A 14,195-nucleotide genomic window follows, 5' to 3' on the forward strand; every position below is an offset into this window, starting at 1 on the left:
CATTAAATGGTTTGGTTTTTTTTTTTAAGTGGGGAAAGGGTCCACTGAGCTCCTTACACTGTCATTCCAGACGTCCCACCCTGTCGCACTATTCTTGTTCAAAGTATCACTTGGTGAAAGTGCATTAACAGGCAAAATGCAGCAAATATGACAAAGGCTTACATTCAGAAAGACTTCCTCCTGCAACTGTGTCCATGCCTCAGCTATACCTGTTGATGCAGATCTCTGTCCCATTAGTGACTCATGCTCTCTTTTGACCTTGGAGGCTAGAAAGTATTTGTTGAAAGCCAGAGCAGCCTAAGAAGGGTTGTCCTGATCTTGCCTCTATACCAATAGCCCCTCACTTGCCCAAGGATAAAGCCATCACTAGCTGTAATCACTTGTCAAGGACAAAACACTCATGGCACCCGCCAGGAAGCCCATCCACTGTTTCATCCCCTCCCTTTGCTCATGCCACACCTCATCTGTTCCCTCACTCAGCAAATATCTGTGGTGCATCCATGAAGCATGGCCCTGGGGCCCAGCAGGGAAGCTCACAAAGCTCTGCTCTTGTGGGCTGACATGCTGTCTCCTAATCAGAATAGCTTTTCCTCTACTTTTTGCCTTCCCATTTATCCCTGACCTAATCGACCATTTCCCCTGTCTCTGAAATTACGTATTTCCTAAGATGGGCCCTGAGTGTTCAGCCTCTGTCACTGGATGCTCCTGCTGTGGGAGAGCTTGCCTGGGTTCACTCATCACTTCCCCACATCTTGTTGCTTGACCTGCAAAGAAGGGATCCTGTCCTGGTTCCTTCCCATCTCTGGGGCACCTATGACATTTTTGTTTTGAAATTTTGCCTGGCTATCATGCGTATTATTTCTGTCCTAAAACAGCTACTACAGACAGTCTTAGGAACATACCTTGCATTTGTATGGCACTTTGGTCATTTATGTTAACTGTGTTCTCCTGGTACATTATCACTATCACCCAGCGACTTGGTGAGGCAAGAAGATACGCGTATTACTTCCCGTTTTACCTAAGAGAAGGTTGGTTCCACCAAAGGTAATTTCAGGGAATTTTCTAGGATTATATAGCCCGGGAGTCCCAAAGAAAGAATGGATCTGAGGTCCTCCAGCCCCCTGCCTAGTGCTAGTTACTTCCACCGGACTCTTGAAGTAGGAAGTATCCTCCCATAAAGAGCAATCAGTAGGTCAGGTTAGAACAGGATTTGGGGTGCTAAGAATTCTCAATAACTTGAGATGGGGCAAGAGACATCCAGCTGTGGATTGAACCCTGCAGGTAATTTGCAGACATCCATTTTTTTTTTTAGCATCTTCCTCCATAAAATCAGTGGCTAGGATGTACAAATAGGGCTTCTCTCTAATCCTTAAAATGGTAATTGCTGTCAGTCATTCCAGCTCCACTGCCCAGCTGTATGGATTCCCACCTTCTGGGCTGAGTTGCTTTGTGACATTGAGTATGTCACCAAATTCACCTCTTTTGACCTTGACTTTCCTATCTGTGAAATGGAGGCTAACACCCTCTCCCTATTTATATTTCAAGAAATCATAGGTTATAACATGGATGTCCTGGAATAATATACGTTCACCCAAAGAATAAAAGATCAGGACAAATGAAAGATCCTACTATAGCCCCAGCTCTGACAAGGGTTATTCTCCAACTACCAAGGCTTGGAGTGATATTTCACTCTGTAGCCTTCTGGAAGACTTATGTCTGTTCTGTGAATTTGGTGCATAGCATTTACAGCCTTAGTTGGTCACAGTCTTATTTCTCTTTCCTTATTGGATTATACTATTTGTACAGTTCATTATTTTCAAATAATGCCTTCTACATTATCCCACACAATTCCTAAAATAACTTTTGTGACTTAGGTAGACCAGATGTCATCATTTCCATTTTTTCCCCCTCAGCTTCTTCACCCATCAGCACCAGTTCCCTCATGGAGCCTCATTGTACTACCTCCTGCAGGAAGCTTGCCTGATTGGAGCCTGGAAGAGTACAGTCTTCTGTGCAGTGGAGGGGCCTGAGAAACACTTGAATGAGTGAATGAATGAATGAATCTGTGACCCCTCATTAGCATCACTCTCACTTGGCAATGAAAAATAGAGGTTCTGACCTATTATTTCTGCTTTATCTGAGTACAAAATGCTAAGTCTTAAACAACATGAGGATGTGGAGAAAAGGGAACACTAGTACACTGTTGATGGTGAGGTGGGAACCCCCATTAAAAAAAAAAAGACAGGCATGAACCCCAGGCAGAGCCACTACTCTCCTGCCAGCACCATCCGGTTCCCTGCCCCAGAGGCTCTATCTCACTTTTTGCCTCTGAAACGGCTTACTTCTAGGAAAGTAGAACTTACCCCTAAAATTCTGTTGGTTCCCTGAGCTCACTCCTGATTCATTATTTCCTTCACTCCTGATTGGTCCATTTCCCTCACTCCTGATTGGTCCATTGGTAGTACTTTATTTGCATGGAGCTCACTCCTGATTGGTTATTTCTCTCACTCCTGATTGGCCCATTTCCCTCACTCCTGATTGGTTATTTCTCTCCCTCCTGACTGGTCCATTTATACAAAGCTTGTTCCTAATCAGTCAACTTTTGTTATACCTTATTTGCATATGATGTTGCAAAGTGTAAACTGGCAGCCTCTAAAAGCCTATGTAAACTACAGACAGGGTCCAGAGCTTGGAGTGTTAACTCCTGTAGGCTGGGTGGCATAATAAACCTGAGTTCTCCAACTCTCTGAGTGCTGCTTGGTCTCTCGCCCAGATCCAGGTTGCTGTCACAGCTGAGCTGTAACACGTTTTTCTGCAAAAATGGGAATGTAAATGGGTGCAGCTATTATGAAAAACAGTATGGAGTTTCTTCCAAAGCTAAAAATAGACTTACCATATGCTCTAGCAGCCCCACTCCTGGGTATATATCTGAAGAAAATGAAAACACTAATTTGAAAAGATACATGCACCCCAATAGCAGCATTATTTGTAGTAGCCAAGATATGGAAGCAACACAAATGCTCAACAACAGAAGAATAGATAAAGAAGATATGATATGATATGAGATATATATATGATGATGGAATATTACTCAAGCCATAAAAAAGAATGGAATTTTGCCATTTGCAACAACATGGATGGACCTGGAGGGTATTATTCTTAGTGAAGTCAGACAGAGAAAGACAAATATTGTATGTTATCACTAAAAAATAAAGCAAATGAATGAATACAACAAAACAGAAGCAGGCTCACAGATACAGAAAACAAACTAGTAGTTACCAGTGGGGAAGGGAAAGAGGAGAAGGGCAAGACAGGAGTAAGGGATGAAGAGTTACAAACTATTATATACAAAATAAATAAGCTACAAGGATACATTGTACAGCACAGGGAATAGTGCCAGTATTTTTATGACAACTTTAAATGAAATATAATCTACAAAAATATTGAATCACTGAAACTAATATAATCTTGTAAATCATCTATACTTCAATTAAAAAAAAATCCAAAGCATGAGCATATCTGACATTTGGGGAATGGACAGCATAAAAATTCTTACCATGTGATTACCTCATTATTACATCAGCATCATTTTAAGTTTTTACACAAAAGGGAAGAAATGCACAACTGCAAAGCTTTTTTTTTTTTTTTTAATATTAAAAGCCTAGATGCTTTTAAGTGCAGTCACCACTTTCTTTAAATATGCTGAAAGGATCAAAAATTTGGAGACCCAGAGACCACCTTTCAGCTTTGCTCTGGAGGAACTGTGTGACATTGTCTGAGATTTACTTTTTTTTTAAAATTTGCCTGTTAAGTATCTTTTATTTTTTTTATTATTATTTTTAACATTTTTATTGATTTATAATAATTTTACAATGTTGTGTCAAATTCCAGTGTAGAGCACAATTTCCTCCCACTCCTTCCCAGGAGGTGAAATAATACCTTTTTGCATAGTGTCTATACTCAGAATATGAAACATGTGTTTTAGGAAACTTGGGGAGCAGAGGAACTTACTCAGATGATTCAAGCCAAAACCCATCCTGCCATGTAGAAGGAAACTAAAGTGTGCAGTTGAGTCTGAGCTGTCCAAATTGCACGTTGACATTTCTCAAATTCACAGTGTAAGTTATACCTTTGCTTGAGTTACTAGAACATCGTGTATGTGGGGGACGGTATCTGTTAGTTTGTTGAGACTGATAAGTGAGTCATTAATGGCTTCAGTCTACTGAACTTACAGCCAAAGACTAGCAGAGACCTGAAGAAGCTCTGAATCCCTGCAGTTTCTGGGTTTCTAAAAGACCTCCACCTTCCAAAAGGCACGCCCTAAATTAGCATTCAAAGGGAAGGCAGGAGAAAAGGTGCACCCACTTGGTTGAGTACCCAATGTGTGTGGGGCGTCGTGCTGGGTGTTTTACATAACATCTTCCCTCCTTTAATTCTCACAACAGCAGTCTGAGATCAGAAATTACAGATGAGAAAACCGAAGTTCAAAGAAATTAAAGTGCACCAAACAGCTGGCCAACCTGGGATGAGAACCTCTGAAGCTTTGCTAGCTCCCAAAGTCTTTGAGTCAACTACTACAATTACAACCTACTTCTGGAGCATTCTAGGTGTGATTTAAGTTCATTATTAGTGAGATGCATTATCTTTACCTACAGTGTGCAGCCATCATGCCAGAAGCAGAAGACATGACGATGAATAAGGCAAGGTCTAACCTGTTAAGGAATCGGATACAGTACCAGGTGAGCCACGTCTTTGGGACAGTTAGCACAATGTGAGCAAACTGCTGTGGGATTGCCAAGGAAACCCCGATCAGCCGTTTCCTAGGAGAGTCCTTAAGGGCCACCATAGGAGGGAGAAGTCTAAAACCCCAGAGTTACCTGGACCCAGGATGTATTGTCCACCCCCACTAGGCCACATTGTTAGATGGAGAACCTCACATAGGTTAGTTCACAGTGAGAGGCAGTACTGGAGGCCAGAAAGAGCCTGGCGTTTGAGCACGTGGTGACAGGGCTTGAATCCCAGCTCTGGCATTTGGTATGTGTGCCACGTGGCACAGGTTACTTAACCTGAGTCTTGGGGCTTGACTTTGTAAAAAAATACTGTCATCCCTCAGTATCCATGAGGGATTGGTTCCAGGACCCCGTGGATACCAAAACCTGCAGAAGCACAAATCCCTTATATAAAATGGTGTAGTATTTGCATGTAGTCTACACATATCCTCCCATATACTTTAAATCATCTCTAGATTACTTATAATACCTAATACAATGTAAATTCTGTGTAAACAGTTGCCTGTGGCAAAGGCAAGCTTTGCGTTTTGGAACTTTCTGAAACTAAAAGAAATATTTTCTATAGGCATTTAGTTGAATGCGTGGATGTGGAACTCTCGGATGTGGAGGGCCGAATGTATTAGGCTAAAAATGCCAGCTTTATGGGGTTGTTGTGGAGCAGAAATCTCAAGGTCATTTATATTTTGGTCCTACTCTCTCTTCACAAATGTGAACATATGTGCCGATTCCCATCTTAGATCCTTCAGACAGAGGGCCCTCTGAGGACGCAATCAGTTGGAAACCTGGCTGATCTGCTCTGCAACCTTGGGTGAAAAGAGCCCAGGAGGCAGATGGGTGGACACCATAAAGTAAACCAGAGACAGCTCAGCACCAGGTTCTGGCCAGGACGCTCAGGTGTAACATCTCAATTGCCTGTTGGAAAACAAAGTGGAAATTACATTTGCTAGCAATAATATTTGGGTGCTGATGAAACCATTAGTATTAACAAGCTGGGGCTGGGAAGACGGCCAGACAAGGTTTAATAGTCTGGTCAAGAAGAAGACTAGCTGTGGAATGAGGCACACTTCCCAAAGGTCCCAGGCTGTGCTCTATGAGCCAACAAGACAGATGGTTACCATGCTGTGCTGCAGCTGGGAAAGGGGCTAATGAGACTGCAAATCACCTCCACAGGACAGCAGCGGCCGTATGTCATCAAGTAGGAAGCCCAAGGTCCCTCTTGGAACCATTCAACAGAAATAATTGTAGGTGTGTTGTGTTTGCTTCTTAGCCTCTTAATAGTGACACTGTCTCCTTATCGTGGCCTGGCTGCCTTTGGGACAGGTCCCTATTTAGCTGGCTGGAGGGAGATCCCTCTTGGGAAGGTTCTAGTGGGTTTGTGGTAGGACAGTGAGATGTGTGCACATGGAGCACAGAGAGAAGGCAGCTACTGTCTGGGGTCTGCCGGGTGAACCCTGGGTGGTGAAGGGCACATCCTAGATTCCTGGGTTTGGTTGGATGGTGAGGGCAGGAGTATATGAATATGTGAATTTTTGCCAAGCCAGCAACAGTCTGGTTTTGTAAGTGACCTCATCCATAATCACAGTTGTGTTTGGGGGGTCTCAAAGACCACCCTTAGGGTTAATCACTCATTAGGACTCACAGAACTCAGCAAAGCTATTAAACTCATAGTTACAGTTTATTACAGTGAACGGATACAGATTAAAATCAGCAATGGAAAAAGGTGCATAGAGCAGAGCCCAGGAGAGATCAGGTGCAAGCTTCTATTTGTGCTCTCCCAATGGAGTCAAATGGTCAGCGCTTAATTTTCTTAGTGTGACAATGTGTATGGAGTATGGTCAACTAGGGAAGCTCACTGGGGCCTTGGTAAATGGGGTTTTTATAGGGGACCAGTCATATAGGCATGGGACAACCATGTGGCACCCATGTGACTGACCTTAGCTACTCAGTCTCCAGCCCTCCAGAGGCCAAATAACACCACATGACCCAAGGCCCCAACCATAAATCATACTGTTGGCATAACATATCTGTTATGGCCAAGGCCCCAGATAGTCAGAGATGCTCTTAACAGGCAGGCTCTTCCAGGGGCTTAGAGGTTCTCTCCCAGGAGCTGCAGGAAAGGGCGTAACTTTTCTTTGGCACGTGCAGGGTTCCCATAACCCAGACCTGCTGAGTTAATCCTTTACTGCCCAACAGCAGAAATACTGGAGTGTTACTCCCTCTCCTTCCTGGAGAACAGGATTGCTTTGGCATGTGGTATGATACTCTAAACATATGTATGCCTTTTTTTGCTGCCCAGCTGAAGTCTCATTTGGATGCTGTGTTTGGCAGGGCCTGGAGGTAGCGTTGTGAAGAGGGAAATGCACTGGCTGTGGAGGAGGAAATGTTGATCCGTGCTGGAGCTCTCTCAACTGACTGTGGAACCACAGAAAAGTCCCTCAGCCTACCTCATTCCAGCATCATCCCCTGTCCTATTGGACTAGTAATGTTTAATCTACCTCCTGTGAGCAACACCAACTCTTACTGGAAGGGTCAAATTGAAAAATGGATGTGAAACTGACTTGAAAACTTAACATGATATACAAATGAGGTATCTGGGATTAAAACAGTGGTTTGCTGTTCTGTTGAACTTTCAAGGGAAGAAATACCACACAATTCCTGATCGAGAACATTGGTTGAGGCCAGTGGTAATTTAAACAATTTTTAAAATTTAACTTTATTTTTTAGAGCAGTTTTTGGTTCACAGCAAAATTGAGTGGAATGTATAGAGAGTTTCCATATACACCCTGCCCCCACCCATGCACAGCCTTCCCTACTAGCAACATCCCCCTGTAGAGTGGTACATTGGTTACAATTGATGAGCCTGTGTTGACACATTATCACCCAAAGTCCATAGTTTACCCCAGAGTTCACTCTTGGCGGTGTGCGTTCTGTGGGTTTGGACAAACATAGTTACATGTATTCACCATTATAGGATCAAACAGGGTAGTTCCAGCAGTGGTAATTTTTACCTTGTCTTCTTAGGGGCAGTGTTAGCTCCATTCCTGAAAGATTGATTTGAAAAACCTCAAAGATGATTAAAAAGGCTGTTAAAATCCCTGAAGTTTGGAGAGGGACTATTAATGCTACCCATCATCTTTCCTGGTTCTATGACAAGCCCTCTAACTGGGAGGCACTCACAGTGGTTCTAATTGTCTCTTCTGAAATCTCCATAGCAAACTGATCAACATCGTTATTTCACCGGAGAGGTCTGGAAGGGGATCTCACACATGGCCTCACAAGCTGTGAACTGTACAACTGCAGGGGGCACTATTCACATAGACTATGGCTTCATCACACTCCTTGGAATCGTGTAACATGGAAACGCTGATTCTGGGAAGGGTCTAAAAGAATTGATTTAGAATTTTTTAGCTCTATGTTTAACCAGGCTGTGCTAAAACCAGATTCTTTTTGTTTTATTTATAGAGATTTATTTGAATTGAAAGTTGTTTGCTCTTCTGTTCCATGAGCATCCATCCAGCTGCCTGTCCACTGGTAAGCTGCAAATAAAATCAGATTCTTGTAGTTAAAGTCATTTTCGGATTTCCCTGTGTCCAAAAAGTGTGAAAAGCAATTTACTACAAATCATTTGCTGGAGATAAGAGTTACTGATCGTCTTTCTGTGGAACTGCTTTCTTTATCCACAGTTTTTCTGACATAGAGGGATGGAGAGACTGACTCTTGATGTTTAGAACTTCAAACATGGTCACCCCAGGTGAAAGATGCCCTTGAGTGGGGTGGGGATGGGGACTCTTAAGGCCTCAAATCATATTGTCATGAGTGGCCACAGGTCCTCTTCCAGGAGTCTCCTTCTCACAGGGTTGACCTTGGGTAAAAAGGACAAGGTTTTTGATTTTCAGTTATGAATATGCCCAAGGGTGTATGGGTCCGTTCCATTTTCATGATTCTTCTATCCCTCATTGCCATCAGTAGCTGAGAGTTGATGATGTTGAAATTACCATGCTACCAAATTGAAGGCCAATGACACTCACTGTGTCAATCAGATTTCACTCAGTTAACTGATTAGACAAAATTTAAATGTGAAAAAAATGCTTTTTATTTTTTTTCTTATTTATATATGTCAGTAAAGAGTCTTGGGGAGGGTGTAGCTCAGTGGTAGAGTGTGCATAGCATGCACCAGGACTTGGGTTCAGTCCCCAGTACCTCCATTGAAAAAATGATAAACAAACCTAATTACCTCAGCCCACTAAAAAAAAAAAAAAGGATTCTTAATTAAGCCTTCAACAGAAAGCTTTCCATAAGATGGGCTTTTCCTTCATCCTGAATACTCACTATGTTAAATATCCTTTTCATTCTAAAGTCAGGAAGGGATGGCTGCTGACTGATCACTTCAGTCATGTCTACACAACCTCCATTTTTAAGATCATTGCCATTGCATTTTCTGTGCTTTATACATAGCCTTTGCCATATTGTTACCTTAGCTAGATTAGGGCTACAGAGACTAACAAAAGTGGTGGCTTGTATTTTTCTCCAAGAAAGCATTAAAAAAATAGTCCCACATAATTTGCAAAAAAGGCAATGGGTTTGATCTGGGTAGACTGAAGAACTAACAAGATCTTCAGAAAACCTTGGTCATGCATTTTGGTAAATAAGTTTGGTCTCCTAGCATTTTGTTTATTTTGTGTACTTCATTTCTTTTTAAATCTTTTGGCAGGGGAGGTAATTATGTTTATTTATTTATTTTTAAATTAAAAAAAATGGAGGTACTGAGGATCGAACCCAGGACCTTGTGCATACTAAGCACCCACTCTACCACTGAGCTATACTCTACCCTCTCATTTTTTTAATCATTGCTAATTCCTGGAAATAGGTGATCCTCCTCATGCTTTCGCTGCTGTATTTGAAGTCACCCCTGCCCCTATTGCTGGATTTCCTCCTCTTCTTCCTGTCCTTCTCACTTTGCTAATCTCTGAGATCCCAGAGCTTGCAATGCAGGGCCAGAGAGTGCATAGACCACTGAGGGTCAGACCAATCAGCATACAATGTCCTTTAGTTTATTTATTTAATGGAGGTACCGGGGACTGAACCCAGGACTTCGTACATGCTAAGCATGCGCTCTACCACTGAGCTATACCCCCTGCCCACAATGTCCTCTAGAGGAGGTGGGTATATGGACAGATGTGCTGGACTCAGCCATCTTCTGCCTCCACAAAGCCTCTTTGTATGCACAGACTGGCAAATGCGGTGTCTAAATGACCATACAAGTAGCCACTTCTTTCCTTTTATTAAAGACACATCCTGAAACACTTAGGAAATTAAAGTGTATGCTTTTGTTCTTCCTTTTAAAAGCATTGCTTGTCCAAACAGAAACAGATTCACAGACATAGAAAACAAACTTATGGTTACCAGGTAGGAGTTTGGGATTTGCAGATACTAACTACTATGTAAAATAAACAAGTATATGTGGAATCTAAAAAACAAAAACAAAAACAAACAAACAAACAAAAACAAAGCGTAAATACAGGACAGAAATAGACTCACAGACAGAGAATACAGACTTGTGGTTATCAGGGGGGTGGAGGGTGGGAAGGGATAGACTGGGATTTCAAAATTGTAGAATAGACTACACTGTATAGCACAGGGAAATATACACAAAATGTTATGATAACTCACAGAGAAAAAAATGTGACAATGAGTGTGTATATGTCCATGAATAACTGAAAAATTGTGCTGAACACTGGAATTTGACACAACATTGTAAAATGATTATAAATCAATAAAAAATGTTAAAAAAATAAAATAAACAAGTATAAACTTGGGAACAATATTCAATATCTTGTAATAGCCTATAATGGAAAAGAATATGAAAAGGAACATATATATATATATATGTATTACTGAATCACCATACTGTACACCAGATATTAACACAACACTGTAAATTGACTTATACTTCACTTAAAAAAAAAAAGCACTGCCTGTTTTTGCCCACCTTCACCAACTCTCACTTTCCCAACATCATCATCTGATCATCTTTAAATTATAAATGCTCACCTCCCTAAGGATCAAGAGGAGACAGAGAAAAGCAAACTAGAAGGGGAAGATGCCAGGAAGGGTATTGACACCCTAAAGGAGAATTTTTTTCTGCTTGGGAGAACTGACCTTCCAGAGAAAGGAAATTAAATTATTTCCCTCATCTTTATGCTGTGACATCATTACCAATCCCTCTTGCTTTTTATTCATAACCTTAAACCAAAAATAATCTGTTGTCCCAAGGAGTTAGCACGTTTGTAATGGTGACTAACCCAAAGCCTAAATTGTTGAAGACAAGCAGTTTCGGATACAAACAACAGGGAGAATTACCTAGTGGCCATGGACCATTCTCTTGCTTACAGAGGAATTACACTCCCCTCCTCTATTTCTGGGAGCTTTTGCTCTGCTGTCTGAAGTGACGTTTAGTGGGGTGGGGGTATAGCTCAATGGTAGAGCGTATGCTTGGTGTGTATGGGGTCCTGGGTTCGATCCCCAGTGCCTCTGTTAAGGGGAGGAAAAATGAAGTGAGGCTTGAGCGCCCAGAGAGAAGAGAATCCTCAATTAATATGGAGCAGATCCCACATAGTCTCACCAGTGCAGTCATTGAGCTAGTGAGCATTTATTAAGTACTGATTTAGAGTCCAGACCCTTACTAGACATTCTTCCATTCACACAGTTGTTGAGAGCATATGACTTGTGAGTATATGCTGAAGAGTCATTTATGAAAAGTTCACGGTCACTGCCTTTGAATATCTTTGAGTACTGTCACCAAGAAAACAAATCAACAGCCATGTGTGAGGTGAGACACAGTGTGACCGCACAGGGTGCTAAAGGAGTCTGGACACGGACTCCCAAATGCAGCCTTGGGCAATTACTCTTTTACTAACTTACAGGTGTTTATGAGCTTTCATGTGTGAAAGCATGTGTCATCTAAGAGATGTTCTACAAATATTAGTAAATAATTCTATAAAATAATAATCATTATACTTACAATACTAGGAAAATAATACCAGTCATTATTAAGTAAAACCATAAAAAAACAAATATGGGTTAATGTATATATTTGGGGGGGTCATATATATATTAAAGGATATTTTTTCTCTTAAAAGATTCTGAGGAAGAGAAAACTATTGTGCAATTAGGAAACCAAACAGAAATTTATATCATGTTTCTGAATATCTCTGGTCAATGAGTTCCATAGTTCCTTTGATCAACATTTTATCCCTATGATGGTCAGGAAGTTCTTCTACATATCTAACTGCAATCCCTCTTGCTTCATTTCTTAGCCTATTTGCTTTTTCTCAGCTACCTTAGATTTCTTCTTGCTGTTCCCAGTGTAGTTATTCTCTTGTCAGGGAGTGTCTAGCGATATTGTCTCAAACATTTTTGTGCTGGGACTTTAACTGTGTTGCTCTGAGTTCCTAGCTCTACGGAAAGAATCCGTTAGCTTATTTCCTGGAATTGGCATTGTCTTCTCCATACACCTTGCTCATCATTTCTCTATTTAGAGAAAATATTTACACACTGAAATTCTTTTTCAAAAGGTTCCCTTTTCTGATGGAAATGTTCTTAAATTAGGTAGTGGCAATGGTCGCACAACATAGTGAATGTACTAAAAACCACTGAATTCTACACTTTAAAATGGTAAGATTTCAAATGGATTAAAGACCTAAATGTAAGACCGGATACTATAAAACTCCTAGAGGAAAACAGGCAGAACATTCTTTGACGTAAATTGCAACAGTATTTTTTTGAACCAGCTCCTAGAGTAATGGAAATAAAAGCAAAGATAAACAAATGAGACCTAATTAAACTTAAAAGCTTTTGCACAGCAAAGGAAACCATAAATAAAATGAAAAGACAGCCTACAGAATGGGAGAAAATATTTGCAAATGACATGACCAACAAGGGATTAATTTCCAAAATATACAAACAGCTCATATAGCTTAATATCACAAAAACAAACAACCCAATCAAAAAATGGACAGAAGATGTAAACAGACATTTCTCTAAAGAAGACATACGGATGGCCAAATAGGCACATGAAAAAATGCTCAATATCACTAATTATCAGAGAAATGAAAATCAAAACTACAATGAGCATCACCTCACACCAGTCAGAATGGCGATCATTGAAAAGTCTACAAATAATAAATGATAGAGAGGATGTGGAGAAAAAGGAGCCCTCCTGCACTGTTGGTGGGAATGTAAATCAGTGCAGCCACTATGGAGGACAGTGTGGAGTTAAAAAACTAAAAATTAATTTACCATATGATCCAGCAATCCCACTCCTGGGCATATATCTGGAGAAAACTATAATTCAAAAAGACACCAGCACCCCAGCATTCATAGCAGCATGATTTACAACAGCCATGACATGGAAACAACCTAAATGTCCATCCATAGATGACTGGATAAAGAAGATGTGGTTATATATACAATGGAATATTACTCAGTGATTAAAAAAGAATGAAATAATGCCATTTGCAGCAACATGGATGTCCGTAGAGATTAACATTTTAAGTGAAATAAGTCAGACAAATATCATACGATATCACTTATATGTGGAATCTAAGGAAAAATGATTCAAATTCTATTTATAAACCAAAAACGGACTCATGGACACAGAAAACAAACTATGGTTACCAAAGGGGAAAGGGTAGGGAGGGATAAATTGGGGGCTGTAGATTAACAGACACAAAACAGGTAAACAGCAAGGACCTACTGTATAGCACAGGGAACTATATTCAATTTCTTGCAATAACATATAATGAACAAGAAACTGTAAAGAAAATATATATGTATGTATATGTATAACAGAATTGTTTTGCTGTACACCTGAAACTTAACACTATACTTTAATACAAAATAAAATTTAAAAAGGGAAAAGAAACCGGGACCTCCATGAAGTGAGACTTTTTTTTTCTTTTTTCTTTAAGTGTTAACACACATACAAATAGTAAGATTTCTGTTATGTGAATTATATTTTGGTAAAAAATTTTTAAAAAGCTTTGGTTTAACAAAACGTTCCCTTCTTCTGATGTCTTTTTGGTGGCCTAACTTGACTTTTGTCTCCCAGATCAATGTTTCCATGTAAAACATTGCCCAAGCCAGCATCCATGGAAGCCATTCTAGATCCTTGATTGATGGAAATATTTATCCCTACTTTATAGATGGGAAACTGAGGCAGAAAGAGGTGCCTGACTGACCCAGAATCAGCCAGCTGCCACACCTGCATGGAACTGATCAGACAGCACAGGCTGGGTGCTGCAGGCGAACGGGACTTCCAGTTTCTGTCTTTAGAGTGTCCTCAGCCTCCTTCTTCAGGGGGACCTGCAGCCAGCCCTTGCTGTCTTCTATTCTTACTTCATCTGT

General features: G+C 40.7%; 1 non-coding gene across 1 annotated transcript; it reads left to right on the forward strand.

The window, feature by feature from the left end:
• Positions 1-11,252: 11,252 nt before the first annotated feature.
• TRNAT-GGU (transfer RNA threonine (anticodon GGU)) lies at positions 11,253-11,324 on the forward strand. The gene has a single exon. It is a non-coding gene; the product is annotated as a tRNA-Thr (tRNA).
• The last annotated feature ends 2,871 nt before the right edge of the window (positions 11,325-14,195 follow it).

This window comes from Camelus bactrianus, chromosome X (genome assembly GCF_048773025.1).
Source record: "Camelus bactrianus isolate YW-2024 breed Bactrian camel chromosome X, ASM4877302v1, whole genome shotgun sequence".
In the NCBI taxonomy this organism is placed as follows: domain Eukaryota; kingdom Metazoa; phylum Chordata; class Mammalia; order Artiodactyla; family Camelidae; genus Camelus; species Camelus bactrianus.